Raw genomic sequence first — 21436 nt, 5'->3', positions numbered from 1 at the left:
GATCACACTGGTGTGACAGACAGATGGAGAAGACTGAGGAGGTGGAGATCACACTGGTGTGACAGACAGACGGAGAAGACTGAAGAGGTGGAGATCACACTGATGTGACAGACAGACGGAGAAGACTGAGGAGGTGGAGATCACACTGGTGTGACAGACAGATGGAGAAGACTGAGGAGGTGGAGATCACACTGGTGTGACAGACAGACAGAGAAGACTGAGGAGGTGGAGATCACACTAGTGTGACAGACAGACAGAGAAGACTGAGGAGGTGGAGATCACACTAGTGTGACAGACAGACAGACAGAGAAGACTGAGGAGGTGGAGATCACACTGGTGTGACAGACAGACAAGACTGGGGAGGTGGAGATCACACTGGTGTGACAGACAGACAGACAGACAGAGAAGACTGAGGAGGTGGAGATCACACTGGTGTGACAGATAGACAGAGAAGACTGAGGAGGTGGAGATCACACTGGTGTGACAGACAGACAGACAGAGAAGACTGAGGAGGTGGAGATCACACTGGTGTGACAGACAGACAAGACTGGGGAGGTGGAGATCACACTGGTGTGACAGATAGACAGACAGAGAAGACTGAGGAGGTGGAGATCACACTGGTGTGACAGATAGATAGACAGAGAAGACTGAGGAGGTGGAGATCACACTGGTGTGACAGACAGACAGAGGGACAGCAGAGCACAGACCTGGATGACTGAACTTTGAACTGGGCTTCACCTCTAAGCTTTGAACCCTGGAACCCCCCCCTTCACTCCCCCCCTACCTCCCTCCACTGGGAAGAAACATGGGAAGGAAGATGGTTCTGTCTCCAAGCAACAAGCCCCTCACCCCTCCTCTCCCTCTGTGTCAGACTGTCTGTCTGTTGCCTTAACTTTGCTCTCATCATTTTGAATGAAATGAATTCAACGGGAGGAGGAGGAAAAGGAGGAATGCTGAGGTGGAGAGTTGAAATGAGTTTTATCTGCTATGTGAGCAGAGTTTCCCCTGTCCTTGCCATATATAGTCATATCATACGTCTTTAATGTGTATTAGTACAGTACATTACTGTTGTCATAGGAATGTTCTGAATTATGCACAACGTTTCATATTAGCCTAACCCGCTGAATGGAGTATCTATTTTATATGTAGTAGAAGTTTATCCATAGGTCAACCTGGAAGAGCATCGTACATGCAGTTAGAGAGGGGGAGATGGAGAGAGAGGGGGAGATGGAGAGAGGGGGAGATGGAGAGAGGGGGGGGAGAGAGGGGGGAGATGGAGAGAGAGAGGGTGGAGATGAGGAGAGGGGGAGATGGGAGAGAGAGGGGAGATGGAGAGAGAGGGGGAGATGGAGAGAGAGGGTGGAGATGGAGAGAGGGGGGAGATGGAGAGAGGGGAGATGGAGAGAGAGGGGGATGGAGAGAGAGAGGGGGAGATGGAGAGAGGGGGAGATGGAGAGAGGGGAGATGGAGAGAGAGAGGATGGAGAGAGAGAGGGGGCTCTATCTCTAATGTTCTCTAACACCTGCCTCCCTCTCTCTCTCTCCAGTTTCTCCCCAGTTCTCTCTCTCCAGTTCCCCTCTCTCTCTCCAGTTCCCCCTCTCTCTCCAGTTCCCCCTCTCTCTCCAGTTCCCTCTCTCTCTCTCCAGTTCCCCCTCTCTCTCCAGTTCCCCCTCTCTCTCTCCAGTTCCTCTCAGTTCTCTCTCTCCAGTTCCCCTCTCTCTCTCCAGTTCCCCCTCTCTCTCCAGTTCCCCTCTCTCTCCAGTTCCCCTCTCTCTCTCCAGTTCCCCCTCTCTCTCTCCAGTTCCCCCTCTCTCTCTCCAGTTCCCCCTCTCTCTCCAGTTCCCTCTCTCTCTCTCCAGTTCCCCTCTCTCTCTCTCCAGTTCCCTCTCTCTCTCTCTCCAGTTCCCTCTCTCTCTCTCCAGTTCCCTCTCTCTCTCTCCAGTTCCCCCTCTCTCTCTCCAGTTCCCTCTCTCTCCAGTTCCCTCTCTCTCTCTCCAGTTCCCCCTCTCTCTCCAGTTCCCCTCTCTCTCTCCAGTTCCCTCTCTCTCTCCAGTTCCCCCCTCTCTCTCCAGTTCCCTCTCTCTCTCTCCAGTTCCCCCTCTCTCTCTCCAGTTCCCCCTCTCTCTCTCCAGTTCCCTCTCTCTCTCTCCAGTTCCCTCTCTCTCTCTCCAGTTCCCTCTCTCTCTCTCCAGTTCCCTCTCTCTCTCTCCAGTTCCCTCTCTCTCTCTCCAGTTCCCTCTCTCTCTCCAGTTCCCCTCTCTCTCCAGTTCCCCCTTTCTCTCTCCAGTTCCCCCTTTCTCTCTCCAGTTCCCTCTCTCTCCAGTTCCCCTCTCTCTCTCCAGTTCCCTCTCTCTCTCCAGTTCCCTCTCTCTCTCCAGTTCCCCCTCTCTCTCCAGTTCCCCCTCTCTCTCCAGTTCCCCCTCTCTCTCCAGTTCCCCCTCTCTCTCTCCAGTTCCCCCTCTCTCTCTCCAGTTCCCCCTCTCTCTCTCCAGTTCCCCCTCTCTCTCTCCAGTTCCCCCTCTCTCTCTCCAGTTCCCTCTCTCTCTCTCCAGTTCCTCCTCTCTCTCTCCAGTTCCCCCTCTCTCTCTCCAGTTCCCCCTCTCTCTCTCTCCTTCTCTTTTTTTCTCAGACAGCCTGTTCTATCTATTTGCAGTTTGACACACACAAGTCTTCTCCGCTTCAGTCTCTGATGAACAGCGTGTGTTTTGTATCACTAATATTTAGTCAATGGGAAGCGCAGTGCAGAGGAGACAGTGGACGTGCTGTAAGAGATGCTTGGTGTTGTTCAGCTCTGGCTATACCCTCTGTCAGGCTTCTGTTCATCCTTTAGATACCTGCATGTCATGCTTTACTGGTGTCAGAATCAACCTCTGGTTATGTGTTGGACCGGGCAGCTTTCTCTCTCTGGTGTATCACTGCTGGAGTCTGAGTCAGTGGGATGTTTTAGGTTGAGTGAGTCAGTGGGATGTTTTAGGTTGAGTGAGTCAGTGGGATGTTTTAGGTTGAGTGAGTCAGTGGGATGTTTTAGGTTGAGTGAGTCAGTGGGATGTTTTAGGTTGAGTGAGTCAGTGGGATGTTTTAGGTTGAGTGAGTCAGTGGGATGTTTTAGGTTGAGTGAGTCAGTGGGATGTTTTAGGTTGAGTGAGTCAGTGGGATGTTTTAGGTTGAGTGAGTCAGTGGGATGTTTTAGGTTGAGTGAGTCAGTGGGATGTTGAGTGGAGAGACTGTATTTAATCGACTGAATGAATGAACCCAGAGGTCCACCCGAAAAGAAGGGAGTAGAAAACAACAACATCACCACAGAGGACAACATCACCAGAGGAGCTGCTTTCTGTCATATTTTTTGTGCGTTCCTATTTGAAGACTGGAGCCATGCTTTTGTTATTTAAACCAGGAAGTTTATTTAGTTTCAATAACATCTGTTTTGTTGTGATTTTGCTTCCGCGTCCTACCCACTGACCACCTCTCTACTGAGCCCCTAAAGTTACTGATGAAGTAGAGGTCAGAAAGTGTCAGGTCTCACTTCTAACCTTTCAGTTTGATCCTTGAACTTTGACATATGATGTCCTGTAGATTTTGAAAGCCCTTCAGACTGATTAATCAGCTCCTAACATATCGCACAGCTAGTGGCTTGCACATTTCAAACCTGCCACACTGATAGGGAATACCACACAAGAAACTCCCGTATAGAAGATTCAACCACACTGATAGGGAATACTACACAAGAAACTCCCGTATAGAAGATTCAACTACACTGAACAAAAATACAAAACACAACATGCAACAATTTCAAAGATTTTACTGAGTAACAGTTCATATAAAGAAATCAGTCAATTTAAATCCATTTGTTAGGCCCTGATATATGGATTTTATGGCTGGGAATACAGATATGCATCTGATCACAGATACCTTGGTCTGCAGTTGGATATACTGAGGCCGGTTGGACATACTGCCAAATTCTAACAAACGACTTTGGAGGAGACTTGTGCTTGAGAAATGAACATTCAATTCTCTGGCAACAGCTCTGGTGGACATTCCTGCGGTCAGCATGCCAATTGCACGCTCCCTCAACAGCACATTTTAGAGTGGCCTTTTGTCCCCTGCACAAGGTGCATCTATGTAATGATCATGCTGTTTAATCAGCTTCTTGATATGCCACACCTGTCAGGTGAATGGATTTCCCTGGCAGAGGAGAACTGCTCACTAACAGGGATGTCAACAGATTTGTGAGAAGAAAAAGAACATTTGCGTAAAGAACATTTCTGGGATCTGTTATTTCCACTCATGAAACATGTGACCAAATCTTTACATGTTGTGTTTATATTTTATTCAGTGTAGACACCCTGTGGGGTTGTACCTTACCGTAGGTCAGTGTAGACACCCTGTGGGGTTGTACCTTACTGTAGGTCAGTGTAGACACCCTGTGGGGTTGTACCTTACTGTAGGTCAGTGTAGACACCCTGTGGGGTTGTACCTTACTGTAGGTCAGTGTAGACACCCTGTGGGGTTGTACCTTACCGTAGGTCAGTGTAGACACCCTGTGGGGTTGTACCTTACCGTAGGTCAGTGTAGACACCCTGTGGGGTTGTACCTCACCGTAGGACAGTATCCGGCAGGGTAGCCTAGTGGTTAGAGCGTTGGACTAGTAACCGAAAGGTTGCAAGTTCAAATCCCCGAGCTGACAAGGTACAAATCTGTCGTTCTGCCCCTGAACAGGCAGTTGACCCACTGTTCCTAGGCTGTCATTGAAAATAAGAATTTGTTCTTAACTGACTTGCCTAGTAAAATAAAGGTAAAATAAAAATAAATAAAAAATCAATTACCAGCCCCTTCACGCAGGCCTTCTTAGGGAGACATCATAGCACTTGATTTGTTTTATTCACCTGTTTCTCATTCTGGTGTTTTTTAGTGTTGCTCTCTCATTCTGGCTGCACCTCCCTAACCTCTGACCCTAATCTCTGACCCTGTATCGTGTTCTACAGAAGCCAGGGAACCATTTGGTTTGTAGGGTGAGGTGCTACTTTAGAATGATGTTATTAAAAAATACAAATAAAAGTTATTTGAATTATGAAACAATTGAAGGAATATTTCAGGTGGTGTGTGAGTTTTGAGTTGTGGTGTGTGAGTTTTGAGTGATTATAATGCGATGGGAGTTAGGATACGGTCCTATCTGTACTTGGCTAGTTTGGTCTGCTCTAAACCACGCCCTCTCTGAGATCTTTATCATGTTTATCAAACCTGTTTAGAAGTTTATGGTTTACATCAATGTCCTCCACCCACGGAGCAAGCCAACACCCACAGAGCAAGCCAACACCCACAGAGCAAGCCAACACCCACAGAGCAAGCCAACACCCACAGAGCAAGCCAACACCCAGAGCAAGCCAACAACAAGCCAACACCCACAGAGCAAGCCAACACCCACAGAGCAAGCCAACACCCACAGAGCAAGCCAACACCCACAGAGCAAGCCAACACCCACAGAGCAAGCCAATACCCACAGAGCAAGCCAACACCCACAGAGCAAGCCAACACCCACAGAACAAGCCAACACCCACAGAGCAAGCCAACACCCACAGAGCAAGCCAACACCCACAGAGCAAGCCAACACCCACAGAGCAAGCCAACACGTTTATTACAATATGTCTGATGACGGTTCATCTCTCTGGCCAAACACAGCTCTGTAATCTCCCTCTGTGGAACAGTCCTTGTCCCTGAGGTTGAGATCCCCTTTTTTGGTAATTTTGTTTTGATTTGGAGAACTAAACACCAAAGGCCTTCTCTTTGAGATGCCATTGAAAAACTGCATATTATTCAGCTGTAAAAATAAAAACATGTATTTAGTGTACAAAATGTTCAATAATAAAACGGATGGATGGGGCAGTAGACATAGACATAGTTAAATCATCTCTCTCCAAGATATTATAGTTAAATCATCTCTCTCCAAGATATTATAGTTAAATCATCTCTCTCCAAGATATTATAGTTAAATCATCTCTCTCCAAGATATTATAGTTAAACAGCTCTCTCAAGACATTATAGTTAAATCAACAAGACATTATAGTTAAATCATCTCTCTCCAAGCGGGGTTAAATCGCCTCCAAGATATTATAGTTAAATCATCTCTCTCCAGGACATTATAGGCAGAGGGGCGAAGGTCCTGGACTGATGGAGGACTTTCCTGAGAATGGAAAACTTATTGTCTTCCAGAAAATGCCATAATGTCCTCCTGAAACAAGCAAAAGTTAAAGCAGGAAGCATACTCTGTCTATAAAAAAGTGGTGAGAAAGATGCTAAAAAGGACTGTTTTGCTAGCACAGACTGGAATATGTTCCGGGATTCTTCCGATGGCAGAGTACAAATCAGTCACTGGCTTCATCAATAACCTCAAGACGGGCGTCCCCACAGTGAATAATTGTGTTCTATTCAGTCTGGGTCGAAAAGAAGAGTTTACAACATGCCATTTAAAATGATCCTGCATAGTAAAAATCTGTCTTAAGTCAAGACAAATTTAAAGAATGGAAATGGGGGATCATGTGACCCTTGTCCGAGACATGAACGACAGTTTCCAATTCCTAATCTTACCTCCACTCCCAAGTTCAAACTCATTTAGCTTTAGTAAGAAAAAGTCATGGAGGCGACACTACAGGTGACATTTTTACCCGGAGTATTAGCGACGGAAAAAGCCTCCAAGAAGAAGCTAGCTTCAGAAAAAACTAGAGCCATTAGCCAGGAGCAAGAGGACCCGCTCCCCCCGGGGCACAACGAATACCAACCTCGCACTCTGTCGAAGACATCCTTTCTGAGTTGAGATCCCAACGTACAGAACTAAACACCAAATTAGATGCCATTAACTCTCAGCTCAGTGCGATAGGGGGCAAGGTGACAATCCTGGAAAACATTTGCCTGACATCACAACAAGATAACCATAAACGCGGGGCGCCTGGAAGGCAGAGGGGCGAATCCTATCCATGGAAAACTTATTGACAGATGCCAAAACAATACATATGCTAAAAAGAAAATTGAGCATCTGGAAGAGAAAACAGGACCTGGAAAACAGGGGCGAAGGAACTTGTGTTTATTCAATCTGGGCAGGATGCCACTGATCCGCATCCTGCAAGACAAACTTCCCGAGTGGCTCCACCTGTCCACCGACAGGCCCATAGAACTCGAGAGAGCTCAACGAGCACTGAGGCCCCCACCAGCAGCCAGACAACCACCGCGCCCAATCACCATACATTTCCTGAGATTCACCGACAAGGAACGAGTCCTACAGGCAGCGAAAAACAACACCATCACAGTGGGAAACGCCAAACTTGCTTTACACCAGGACCTGTCAGCTGGAATACGCCGAAAGCGCCGAGAGTTTGACGAAGTGAAGAAATACTCCATTGCCCGAGGCATCTTCAGGGGATTCAAATACCCAAACGAGCTCAGGATTCTTCACCAAGGAGCCTTGCGACACTTCAAAACTCCCCAAGAGGCAAAACGTTTTTTGAAAGGCAATCCTGGTCAATGAGAAACGGACCAATGACTAAATGCGATTAATGCCATTACTAAAGGAGGTAAGACAACATATAGCCGATATCCAGAGACCCACCCCCTAAATGTCATTATAGCCGTCCAATTTATATTTATTTTCCTTTAACTGAGAGGGATGGGCTGTATAGCCTAACCTAGGCCTACTAATGTTTCAGCCTACTTGTATTTCCGTTTTTTTGTTGCTATTATTACTTGGGGTTCCCTATGTCCGGGGTGGAGAGGATGAGGCATTTCTTTGGTGGGGAGAGGGAGACGTTGTGCGTTGCTAACTGTTCCCGGTTTTTGTTTTATTCGGAACACAGAATTGAGACTGAGCGGGGGTAATAGATCCAACGGGATGTGTCAAGTTGTTTGGGAACTCGGCTGGGGGGCTATACTCAGCCTTGTCTCAGGATGGTAAGTTGGTGGTTGAAGATATCCCTCTAGTGGTGTGGGGGTTGTGCTTTGGCAAAGTGGGTGGGGTTATATCCTTCCTGTTTGGCCCTGTCTGGGGGTGTCCTCGGATGGGGCCACAGTGTCTCCTGACCCCTCCTGTCTCAGCCTCCAGTATTTATGCTGCAGTAGTTAATGTGTCGGGGAGCTAGGGTCAGTTTGTTATATCTGGAGTACCTCTCCTGTCCTATTCGGTGTCCTGTGTGAATCTAAGTGTGCGTTCTCTAATTCTCTCTTTCTCTCTCTCTCTCTCTCTCTCTCGGAGGACCTGAGCCCTAGGACCATGCCCCAGGACTACCTGACATGATGACTCCTTGCTGTCCCCAGTCCACCTGACCGTGCTGCAGCTCCAGTTTCAACTGTTCTGCCTTATTATTATTCGACCATGCTGGTCATTTATGAACATTTGAACATCTTGGCCATGTTCTGTTATAATCTCCACCCGCCACAGCCAGAAGAGGACTGGCCACCCCTCATAGCCTGGTTCCTCTCTAGGTTTCTTCCTAGGTTTTGGCCTTTCTAGGGAGTTTTTCCTAGCCACCGTGCTTCTACACCTGCATTGCTTGCTGTTTGGGGTTTTAGGCTGGGTTTCTGTACAGCACTTTGAGATATCAGCTGATGTACGAAGGGCTGTATAAATAAATTTGAATTGATTTTGATTTGATTCAGAGATTATTATTTTATGTACACCATTTATTTTCCTTTTATGTGAACACAGCTGTAACTACTATCCACTTTTACCCAGAGATGACTTGCACTAAAGTTCGATGACTAGTACCTTAAATCTATTGACATGGAACTGCCATGGTCTAGGGCATGCAATAAAACGGAAAAAGATACTATGTGCTCTAAAAAAGGAAAAAGCAGACATCGCGCTATTACAAGAGACACACCTCTGTGATGCTGAACATGCCAAACTCCGCAGAGCTTGGGTGGGACAGGTGTATTTCTCATCTTTCAAATCAAACAGTAGAGGCACAGCCATACTTAGCCATAAAAATGTTCCATTCATAATTGACAAAAACATATCTGATCCGGAGGGGAGATTTATTTTGATAACTGGGTCACTATATGGTCAACCAATTACTATATTAAACATATACGCCCCTAACACAGATACTCCTGCCTTCATGTCAAAAATTATAACCCTGTTCAATGAGCATTGTGTCTCCTTTGGCGTGGTGGCCGGAGATTTTAATTGTACCCTTAACCCAACCCTAGACAAATCATCTCAAGTCCCCACCACAAATCCTAGATCTGCAAAGATGTTGAACTCTCTTACTAAGGAGATGGGACTGATAGATATCTGGAGAGAGACTAATAGCTCATCTATAGACTATACATACTACTCTAATGTCCATAACACCTACTCCCGTATAGATTACATTTTTATCCCAAAGACTTTCATAAATTCAGCCACATGTACAATCGGACCCATAGCACTTTCAGATCACGCCTTTGTCCACCTCCGCTTTGACCTCTGCAAAAACATCCCGAGGTCAAAGAGCTGGAAATTCAACACCTCCATGCTATCAAACGAAGCGTTCCATACATTGGTAACTACATGGATAGACAACTACACACAAGACAATAAAGATTCTCCTGTTTCTCCAGCCACAATGTGGGACGCTGCTAAAGCCACACTAAGAGGCCATCTAATCTCATATGCTTCCTCTAAGAAAAAACCAATGGAAGCACACAGGCTAGATCTTGAGAGGGAGCTGGAATGCTGTGAAAAAATACATAAACAATCCCCAGACAGCACCTCCTGGAGTCATCTTAAAGCAACCAAAGCCAAACTGAATTTGGACTACACTCGGGAGATTTTAAAAAAAGTTTTCTTTACTAAACAGAAATACCATGAGTATAGCAATAGGCCCAGTAGATTGCTTGCTTACCAATTAAAAAAGGAGCAGTCAGAGCATACAATCATGGCTATCCGAACAGCAGAGGACGAGGTCACATATGACCCAAAAAATATCAATTTAACTTTTCATGATTTTTACTGCAAACTATACACCTCTGAGAGAAAACACACAGAGTCAGAACTCCACTCTTTCCTATAGGGAATCTCGCTACCTAAACTATCAGAGACCAACCAAGAAGATCTCAACTCCCCCTTCACCCCTGAGGAGATCCTGGAGGCAATTACCTCCATGCCACCTAATAAGTCCCCAGGCCCAGATGGATTCCCCAGAGAGTTCTACAAAGCTTTTTGGCCCCAACTTAGCCCTATTTTCATGCCAATGCTAGAGGATTTCTGCAAAAACGGAGTTCTCCCAGACTCTATGCACACAGCTCGCATTACAGTGTTGCTCAAAAAGGACAAGGACCCCCTATCCTGCTCGTCCTTCCGGCCCGTAAACTTGTTGGATTTCGACTATAAAATAATTACCAAATTGCTCGCCAAAAGACTAAACACTCTTATTCCCAAAATAATAAAAGCGGACCAAACTGGATTTATTAGAGACAGATACTCTTCTGATAACATTCGCCGTCTTTTTGATATTATTGATCAAGTAAACGCACAGAAGACCCCTGTCCTGCTGGCTTCACTGGATGCTGAGAAGGCGTTTGACAGGATGGAGTGGAGCTTTCTGTTTTCAGTCTTAGAAAAGTTCAATATGGGCCCAAATTTTATTAAATGGATCACATCACTATACTCTCAACCAAATGCCATGGTGACTACTAATGGACTGAACTCTGACAGATTCCCTCTGGAACGGGGCACAAGACAAGGGTGCTCGCTGTCCCCCCTACTCTACTTGTTGGGGGCGGAGCCTCTGGCAGAGCTGATAAGAAGCAATCCAAGTATTATGGGTGTTTCTGTAGGCGGCCTGCAGCACAAGATTTCACTTTACGCGGATGATGTCTTGCTCTACATATCCAACCCTGAGAAATCCCTCCCTCTCATTTTAGACACAATTGCTCAGTATGGCAAGTTTTCAGGTTATAAGATCAATTTTAACAAATCCACTGTCTGCCCTCTCAATATTACACTCACCAGCTCTATGAAGACACTTTGTCCTTTCCAATGGAAAACACAGGGGTTTCAATACTTCGGGATCTTCATAACGCCAGATCTGAATAGCCTTTTTAAGGAAAATTATCTTCCACTCCTGGATCGAATCAAGAACGATCTCCAAACCTGGATCTCCCTCCCAATTAGCTTAGTAGGAAGAATTAATGTAATCCGTATGAACGTCCTCCCTAGACTGAACTACTTATTTCAGATGCTCCCATGCTATCTCCCAGTTTCCTTCTTCAAAACAACTAACCAAAGCATCACCAAATTTATATGGGGCAATAAAACACCTAGGATCAAGTTTTCCACTCTATCGAAACCTGAATCTAAGGGTGGTCTTGCCCTTCCCTCCCTTCAATTGTACTACTGGTCTGCCCAAATCCGCAACATGCTAACATGGATCACAAACAGACAAGAGTCAACATGGATTCAGATAGAAGCCCAATCCTGTGGTTCATTGCCCATAAGCTCAATTATATTCATTAATAACTTTAGTGAAGTGGGCAACATAGCCAAAACCTTTGTGATTTACAGCACCCTACTAGCGTGGAGGGACTGTAAGAAATGCTGGGCATTTCCTCCCAAATAGGTTCTCACTCGCCTATAGTAGGCAACCCAGACTTGCCAAAAGCCCTGAGGGATGCCAACTTTAATCTTTGGCATACTCTAGGAATCAGGACCTTTTCAGACCTATTTCATCAGAAAACCACTACACTGAAATCCTTTCAAGAGCTCTGCAGTGAATTCGATGTGCCAAGATCCCATTTTTTTTAAAATATCTTCAAATTAGACATGTAATTTCCTCATTTACCTCCAAGAGGAGGTTTAGAACTCAGTTGAATGAAGTTGAAACCCTTCTTGTCACAGCACAATCCATTAAAGGCTAAATATCCTTTCTGAGAAAGGAGGCTCCTCCTTTACTCCTTTGAAAATAATCTGGGAAAAGGACCTTGGTCTGACTATCAGTGATGAGTTATGGGCAGAGGTTTGCGACAGGGTATACTGCTCCTCTACCAATGTAAAAATGAAAGAATCTAATTACACATTTTTGTACAAATTGTATTATACTCCTTTGAGACTCCATAGAATGAAAACAGATATGTCTCCTAACTGTAAAAGATGTACCTCTGAAAGTGGAACCTATATGCATGTATTTTGGAGCTGTAGAGAGATTGCCAGATTCTGGCAATCTGTACATACTGCTGCACAGAAAATACTAGATGTACAGTTTGATATGACCCCGTGTATCTATCTTCTTAATGCCCAGCAGGACTTTGTTCTTGATCCTGACAGAGAAAATTTGCTGATGACTATTACATACTTGTATTCTTCTATTGTGGGCCTCTAATACCCCTCCTACATTTAAAATGTGGATTGACCAGATTGTTGACTTTCTTCCTCTTGAAAAGCTCACTTATGACCTCCACAAGAGACAGCCCAAGTTTGATAGACTCTGGTCTCCACTACACAACTATATTTCAAACTGGACAGAGTGAACGGGGTGACTAGGGAAATGCGCAGATACATGTTGTGTAAGGTGCTGTAAAACCTAAAAACTAATTATTGGCCCGTCGTCTCAGCGAATGCTAGAAATAGCTGATAAGAACCTTGATAGTGCTGCTGCAAGGGTTATGTTTTTTTTGTGTTGTTATTTTAATTTTGTTTTTGAGTACGTGTGAGTATGTATGTATGTATGTATGTATGTATGTGTATATGTGTGTATGTATGTATGTATGTATGTATGTGTATATGTGTGTGTGTGTGTGTGTGTGGGTGTGTATGTATGTATGTATGTATGTATGTATGTATGTGGGTATGTATGTATGTATGTATGTATGTATATGTATGTATGTTTGTGTATATATATGTGTGTGTGTGTGGATGTATGTATGTATGTATGTATGTATATATATGTATGTATGTATGTGTATATATGTGTGTGTGTGTGTGTGTGTGTGTGTGTATGTATGTATGTATGTATGTATGTATGTATGTATGTATGTATGTATGTATGTATGTGTATATATGTGTGTGTGTGTGTGTGTGTGTATGTATGTATGTATGTATGTGTGTGTGTGTGTGTGTGTGTGTATGTATGTATGTATGTGTGTGTGTATGTATGTATGTATGTGTATATATATGTGTGTGTGTGTGTGTGTGTGTGTGTGTGGGTGTGTATGTATGTATGTATGTGTATATATGTGTGTGTGTGTGTGTGTGTGTGTGTGTGTGTGTGTGTGTGTGTGTGTGTGTGTATGTATGTATGTATGTATGTGTGTATGTGTATGTATGTATGTATGTATGTATGTATGTATGTGTGTGTGTGTGTGTGTGTGTGTGTGTGTGTGTGTGTGTGTGTGTATGTATGTATGTATGTATGTGTGTGTGTGTGTGTGTGTGTGTATATATATATATATGCACCAAGGAAAATAAATAGATTAAGAAAAATAAGTGGTTTTATTTGACTTTATCTTTCATTTTAATTGTATTTTTATTTTTTCAAATGTATTATTATTATATTTTTAGACTTTTTATTTTTTTTAAGCCTGTCACATCTGTGAATATGGAATGTGTTTTGTTGGTTGATTGAAAAACAAGAAAACTTAATAAAACTTTAAATTGAAAAAAAAGAATGTGAAATGTCAGAATAATAGTAGAGAGAATTATTTATTTCAGCTTTTATTTCTTTCATCACATTCCCAGTGGGTCAGAAGTTTACATACACTCAATTAGTATTTGGTAGCATTGCCTTTAAATTGTTTAACTTGGGTCAAACGTTTCAGGTAGCCTTCCACAAGCTTCCCACAATATGTTGGGTGAATGTTGTCCCATTCCTCCTGACAGAGCTGGTGTAACTGAGTCAGGTTTGTAGGCCTCCTTGCTCGCACACGCTTTTTCAGTTCTGCCCACAAATGTTCTGTAGGATTGAGGTCGGGGCTTTGGGATGGCCACTCCAATACCTTGACTTTGTTGTCCTTAAGCCATTTTGCCACAACTTTGGAAGTATGCTTGGGGTCATTGTCCATTTGGAAGACCCATTTGTGAACAAGCTTTAACTTCCTGACTGATGTCTTGAGATGTTGCTTCGATATATCCACATCATGTTCCTACTCATTACTAATGAAGACATCATTGTTTGGAATTTTCCAAGCTGTTATAAAGGCACAGTCAACTTAGTGTATGTAAACTTCTGACCCAATGGAATTGTGATACAGTGAATTATAAGTGAAATAATCTGTCTGTAAACAATTGTTGGAAAAATTACTGTGTCATGCACAAAGTAGATGTCCTAACCGACTTGTAAAACTATAGTTTGTTATTAAGACATTTGTGGAGTGGTTGAAAAAGGAGTTTTAATGACTCCAACCTAAGTGTATGTAAACTTCCGACTTCAAATGTACCTACCCCAACCAGAAGCCATGGATTACAGGCAACATTCGCACTGAGCTAAAGAGTAGAGCTGCCACTTTCAAGGAGCGGGACTCTAGCTTATAAGAAATCCAGCTATGGCCTCCGATGAACCATCAAATAGGCAATGTGTCAATACAGGACTAAGATCGAATCGTACTACACCGGCTATGACACTTGTCAGATGTGGCAGGGCTTGCAAACTATTACATACTACAAAGGGAAGCACAGCCGAGAGCTTCCCAGTAACACGAGCCTACCAGACAAGCTAAATAACTTCTATGCTCGCTTCGAGGCAAGTAACACTGAAACATGCATGAGAGCATCAGCTGTTCCGGATGACACTCTCCGCAGCCGATGTGAGTAAAACCTTTAAACAGGTCAACATTCACAAGGCCGCAGGGACAGACGGATTACCAGGACGTGTACACAGAGCATGCGCTGACCAACTGGCAAGTGTTTTCACTGACATTTTCAACCTCTCCCTGTCCATGTCTGTAATACCAACATGTTTCAAGCAGACCACCATACTCCCTGTGCCCAAGAACACTAAGGTAACCTGCCTAAATGACTACCGACCCGTAGCACTTACATCTGTAGCCATGAAATGCTTTGAAAGGCTGGTCATTGCTAACAGCCACACCATTATCCCAGAAACACTCCAATTTGCACACCACACCAACAGATCCACAGATGGTGCAATCTCTATTGCACTCCACACTGCCCTTTCACACCTGGACAAAAGGAACACCTATTTGAGAATGCTATTCATTGACTACAGCTCAGCGTTCAACACCATAGTGCCCTCAAAGCTCATCACTAAGCTAAGGACACTGGGACTAAGCACCTTCCTCTGCAACTGGATCCTGGACTTCCTGACGGGCGGCCCCCAGGTGGTAAGGGTAGGTAACAACACATCCGCCACGCTGATCCTCAACATGGGGGCCCCTCAGCGATGCGTGCTCAGTCCCCTCCTGTACTCCCTGTTCACTCGTGACTGCACAGCCAGGCACGACTCCAACACCATCATTAAGTTTGCTGATGACACAACAGTGGTAAGCCTGATCACCGACAACGATGAGAGCCTATAGGGAAGTAATCAGAGACCTGAGCATGTGGTGCAAGGACAACAATCTCTCCCGCAACGTAACCAAGACTAAGGAGATGATTGTGGACTACAGGAAAAGGAGGACCGAGCATGCCACCATTCTCATCGACGGGGCTGTAGTGGAGCAGGTTGAGAGCTTCAAGTTCCTTGGTGTCCACATCACCAACAAACTAACATGGTCCAAGCACACTAAAAATTGTCAAAGACTCCAGCCACCCTAGTCGTAGACTGCTCTCTCTGCTACCGCACGGCAAGTGGTACTGGACCCCCAAGTCTAGGTCCAAGAGGCTTCTAAACAGCTTCTACTCCTAAGCCATAAGACTCCTGAACATCTAGTCAAATGGCTACACAGACTATTTGCATCACCCCCTTCTACACTACTGCTACTCTCTGTTATCTATGCATAGTCACTTTAATAACTCCACCTACATGTACATATTACCTTGACAACGGTGCCCCGCCCGTTGACTCTGTACCGTTACCCCCTGTATATAGCCTCCACATTGACTCTGTACTGGTACCCCCTGTATATACCCTCCACATTGACTCTGTACCGGTACCCCCTGTATATACCCTCCACATTGACTCTGTACCGGTACCCTCTATATATTATATCCCCGCTATTGTTATTTACTGCTGCTCTGTAATTATTTGTTATTCTTATCTCTTACTTTTCTTTTAGGTATTTTCTTAAAACTGCTTTGTTGATTAAGGGCTAATAAGTAAGTGTCATGACGTTGCCCTCTTTGGGTACAGCAAGCCCCATCCCCCTCTCCCTCCTTCAACTAGGCTGCTGTGGTCAGAGAGAGGTCGTAAATTCCTGAGGAGAGGATCTCCTCATGGCCACACAGTATAGAGAGAGAGTGAAGTTTCATAGAGAACAAAGGAATTTCTTCCACCTCACAGAACTTCAGGTCCGAACAACGTTTACGTCCCGGAGAAGGTATAAAAGATCAGTGAAGAATCCAGCTACGAACTGGGAGACGGTGTGGCCACATTACCATAACGCTGTTTATATAATAGCCTCAGATATGAGGTTTACATCTAATTGTTGTATAAGATGAATGAGAGAGTATGATACGGTTTTTAAAATTGTGTAATGTGATTTTGGACTGTTTAATTAATAATGAAGGAAACTCCAATTCCCCTTTGAGTTTAACTAAATCAGAGGACCGCCCATGAGCCCAGTTAGGGTCAGGCATCCTGGTACAGCCCATTTTCTGCAATCCCGAATAAAACCCAACTTTGAGAAATTGTCAGTAGACCATGTTTCTCTCAATCATGGGAGGACAAAGGTAGCAGACCATTGCTGAATCTTTTAACCATACCACGTGGTTAAACTCTTCAACTATCGATACCGACAGAATAAGAACAAGTATTTGATATTACTTACTAGTCTGCAGCTAGGAATTCGGTATCATTGAACGCGAAGAACGACAACCGCCGAAACATCAATTCTACAACATGAATGCCTCTCTGAACTATCCCCTATAACCACGACAGAGAGAGAGAGAACGAGAGGACGAAAACTCTCCAACAGAAACTAACTTTTCAACAGAGATCAAGACGACACACTGAGCGTAAATATATATATTGATTGCAATTGTTCCCGAATGAGTGAGCGTTCATGTGCAAAGGATTAGCATTTCAATTGTTATAATTATTAACTCTGTAGTGACTTCCCAGTCGACCCCCACTTCCCTTATGGCTAACAAGCCGCCATGCCGGTTTAGCCCACTAGGGCACATTCCCTTATCATTTCTTGTAACCATATTTACTTTGTTTGTTTGTGTGTGCACTTCTGTGATTGTTTAGTTAGTTAATAAATAAATTATTTAAGACAATTGATGTATGGATGACTCATAGTGAAGACTGAGTTCGTACAGATAACCAACAATTTACGACGTTTGGAATGAGACTAACGTGAGGTAAAATAAATAATTAATTAAATCGAAGACTAATTGATCAGATATAAAATATCTGAAAAGTTGTTTTAGGAAATGATAACTTTAATCTGAATATTTTCCTTGGTGCCCCGACTTCCTAGTTAATTACAGTTACATGATTAATCAGTTTTATCGGTAATACTAATTACAGAGGATATTTGATAAAAAACTAAGTCTTCAATTTAATGATAGTAAAGACACGACATAAGCAAGGTCTACACCTGTTGTATTCGGCGCATGTGACAAATAACATTTGGTTTGATTTATACACGTCAGCTACTACAGCGACTGAAATGACTGCAACACTTAACGAAGACCTGCAAGTTAGTTTCACAATGAGTGGCAATGAATAAGTTAGTGAAAATTCACTAAACCTCAATTAAATCTTTTAATACATCATGTGGAAATTGAGCAAGTTGAAGTGACCTTGGATTGTAAACTGTCATGGTCAAAACATATTGATACCACAGTAGCTAAGATGGGGAGAAGTCTGTGCAAAATAAAGTGTTGCTCTACCTTCTTAACAGCGCTATCAACAAGGCAGGTCCTACAGGCCCTAGTGTCTACCTTCTTAACAACACTGTCAACAAGGCAGGTCCTACAGGCCCTAGTTTCTACCTTCTTAACAACACTGTCAACAAGGCAGGTCCTACAGGCCCTAGTGTCTACCTTCTTAACAACACTGTCAACAAGGCAGGTCCTACAGGCCCTAGTGTCTACCTTCTTAACAACACTGTCAACAAAGCAGGTCCTACAGGCCCTAGTTTCTACCTTCTTAACAACACTGTCAACAAGGCAGGTCCTACAGGCCCTAGTGTCTACCTTCTTAACAACACTGTCAACAAGGCAGGTCCTACAGGCCCTAGTGTCTACCTTCTTAACAGCGCTATCAACAAGGCAGGTCCTACAGGGCCTAGTTTCTACCTTCTTAACAGCGCTATCAACAAGGCAGGTCCTACAGGGCCTAGTTTCTACCTTCTTAACAGCGCTATCAACAAGGCAGGTCCTACAGGCCCTAGTTTCTACCTTCTTAACAGCGCTATCAACAAGGCAGGTCCTACAGGGCCTAGTTTCTACCTTCTTAACAGCGCTATCAACAAGGCAGGTCCTACAGGCCCTAGTTTCTACCTTCTTAACAGCGCTATCAACAAGGCAGGTCCTACAGGGCCTAGTTTTGGACTACTGTTCAGTTGTGTGTTCAGGTGCCACAATTGGCTCAGAACAGGGCAGCACGGCTGGCCCTTGGACGTACACAGAGAGCAAACATTAATAAGATGGATGTCAATCTCAAAGTAGAGGAGAGATTGACTTCATCACACTTGTATCTGTGAGAGGTATTGACATGTTGAAAGCACCAAGCTGTCTGTTTAAACGACTAGCACACAGCTCTGACACCCATGTATTCCCCACAAGACATACCACCAGAGGTCTCTTCTCAATCCCCAAGTCCAGAACAGACTATGGGAGGCGCCCAGTACTACATAGAGCCATGACTACATGGAACTCTATTCCACATCAGGTATGTATCCCACAGCATTAATGAATAAGAAGGGTAGAAAATGAATCTGTTTCAGTCATAAGTAAACGCCTTTCATAAAGAGGCTGTCATGATTGACTGTGGCACATATTTAACACGTATTACTTGTTACAGAAGACTACTGTTGTACATTGAATATCCATTCATCCCTGTTACACCTTTATGTGTTGGGTCTCTATGTCTGTACATAGTGTGAAATGTGGTTTCCCTAAAGTTGTTACACCCTAAACCTGAACCTGAAATTACCTTTAGGATCTTTCTTATCCCCTATTACTTTGGGGTTCTAATCTCCCTCTTTCAAAATCCCCCCCAGGGGACATGTTCCAAACATCCACAGGCTGGAGCCACCTGGAAGCTCGGTGCATGTACATATAAAGACAACTAAATGGGAAACTCAATAGTGTGTTGGGCCGAGAAACATTATTTAGACGGCTGTTTTATTGTTGTTGAAAGCTTGAAATGTACACAATGCCAAGGGACCTTGTTTCTAACACCCCATGCAGACACACACACACACACACACACACACACAATCCCTCTCCCAGCCATTCCTGCTTCATAGACAACAAAGGCCAATAAAATAGGGGGTGTGGGGCCATTATCTTTCAAATGTTCAAACACAGACCCCCCCAGTTCAACCAGGTCCCTACACATCAATCATCATGAGAACTTCAAAGGAATAGATACAATATATGCATGGGTGTTAGTGTTACCCCAGGTGTTTGTTAGTGTTACCCCAGGTGTTTGTTAGTGTTACCCCAGGTGTGTGTTAGTGTTACCCCAGGTGTGTGTTAGTGTTACCCCAGGTGTTTGTTAGTGTTACCCCAGCTGTGTGTATTAGTGTTACCCCAGGTGTGTGTGTTAGTGTTACCCCAGGTGTCTGTGTTAGTGTTACCCCAGGTGTGTGTATTAGTGTTACCCCAGGTGTGTGTGTTAGTGTTACCCCAGGTGTGTGTGTTAGTGTTACCCCAGGTGTGTGTGTGTTAGTGTTACCCCAGGTGTGTGTGTGTTAGTGTTACCCCAGGTGTGTGTGTGTTAGTGTTACCCCAGGTGTGTGTGTGTTAGTGTTACCCCAGGTGTGTGTGTGTTAGTGTTACCCCAGGTGTGTGTGTGTTAGTGTAGTGATCTTGTGTTAACTGGGCCTAGCCCCTACCCTGCTGATCTGGTGTTAACCGGACCTAGCCCCTACCCTGACCCTACTGATCTGGTGTTATCTGGGCCTAGCCCCTACCCTGATGATCTGGTATTAACTGGGCCTAGCCCCTACCCCGATGATCTGGTGTTAACTGGACCTAGCCCCTAACCTGACCCTACTGATCTGGTGTTATCTGGGCCTAGCCCCTACCCTGACCCTACTGATCTGGTGTTATCTGGACTAGCCCCTACCCTGATCCTACTGATCTGGTGTTAACTGGGCCTATCCCCTACCCTGATCCTACTGATCTGGTGTTAACTGGGCCTATCCCCTACCCTGACCCTACTGATCCTGGGCCTATCCCCTACCCTGACCCTACTGATCTGGTGTTATCTGGATCTAGCCCCTACCCTGACCCTACTGATCTGGTGTTATCTGGACCTATCTCCCTACCCTGATGATCTGGTGTTAACTGGGCCTAGCCCCTACCCTGATGATCTGGTATTAACTGGGCCTAGCCCCTACCCCGATGATCTGGTGTTAACTGGACCTAGCCCCTAACCTGACCCTACTGATCTGGTGTTATCTGGGCCTAGCCCCTACCCTGATGATCTGGTATTAACTGGGCCTAGCCCCTACCCCGATGATCTGGTGTTAACTGGACCTAGCCCCTACCCTGACCCTACTGATCTGGTGTTATCTGTACCTAGCCCCTACCGATCTGGTGTTATCTGGATTTAGCCCCTACCCTGACCCTACTGATCTGGTGTTATCTGGACCTAGCCCCTACCCTGATGATCTGGTGTTTACTGGGCCCCATCCCCTACCCCGATGATCTGGTGTTAACTGGACCTAGCCCCTAACCTGACCCTACTGATCTGGTGTTATCTGTACCTAGCCCCTACCGATCTGGTGTTAACTGGACCTAGCCCCTACCCTGACCCTACTGATCTGGTGTTATCTGTACCTAGCCCCTACTGATCTGGTATTAACTGGGCCTAGCCCCTACCCTGACCCTACTGATCTGGTATTAACTGGGCCTAGCCCCTACCCTGACCCTACTGATCTGGTGTTATCTGGACTAGCCCCTACCCTGATCCTACTGATCTGGTGTTAACTGGGCCTAGCCCCTACCCTGATCCTACTGATCTGGTGTTAACTGGCCTATCCCCTACCCTGACCCTACTGATCTGGTGTTAACTGGACTAGCCCCTACCCTGATCCTACTGATCTGGTGTTAACTGGGCCTATCCCCTACCCTGATCCTACTGATCTGGTGTTAACTGGGCCTATCCCCTACCCTGAC

General features: G+C 44.8%; 1 protein-coding gene and 1 long non-coding RNA gene across 4 annotated transcripts in view; both read left to right on the top strand.

The window, feature by feature from the left end:
* The window catches only part of LOC112237268 (F-BAR and double SH3 domains protein 2-like), a 91543-nt gene extending 91047 nt beyond the window's left edge, over positions 1-496 (top strand). For all 3 annotated transcript variants that reach the window (XM_042296422.1, XM_042296421.1, XM_042296423.1), the window contains one exon: positions 1-496. This exon is cut by the window's left edge and continues 221 nt beyond it. The gene's annotated coding sequence lies outside the window, so the exon portion shown is untranslated.
* Positions 497-2513: 2017 nt separating this feature from the next.
* Positions 2514-5076, top strand: LOC121839108. Its single transcript, XR_006078711.1, has 2 exons — positions 2514-4367; positions 4407-5076. It is a non-coding gene; the product is annotated as an uncharacterized LOC121839108 (long non-coding RNA).
* The last annotated feature ends 16360 nt before the right edge of the window (positions 5077-21436 follow it).

The sequence above is a fragment of the Oncorhynchus tshawytscha genome, linkage group LG13, assembly GCF_018296145.1.
Source record: "Oncorhynchus tshawytscha isolate Ot180627B linkage group LG13, Otsh_v2.0, whole genome shotgun sequence".
Taxonomy (NCBI): Eukaryota; Metazoa; Chordata; class Actinopteri; order Salmoniformes; family Salmonidae; genus Oncorhynchus; species Oncorhynchus tshawytscha.
This window is presented reverse-complemented; position numbering and strand designations above follow the sequence as displayed.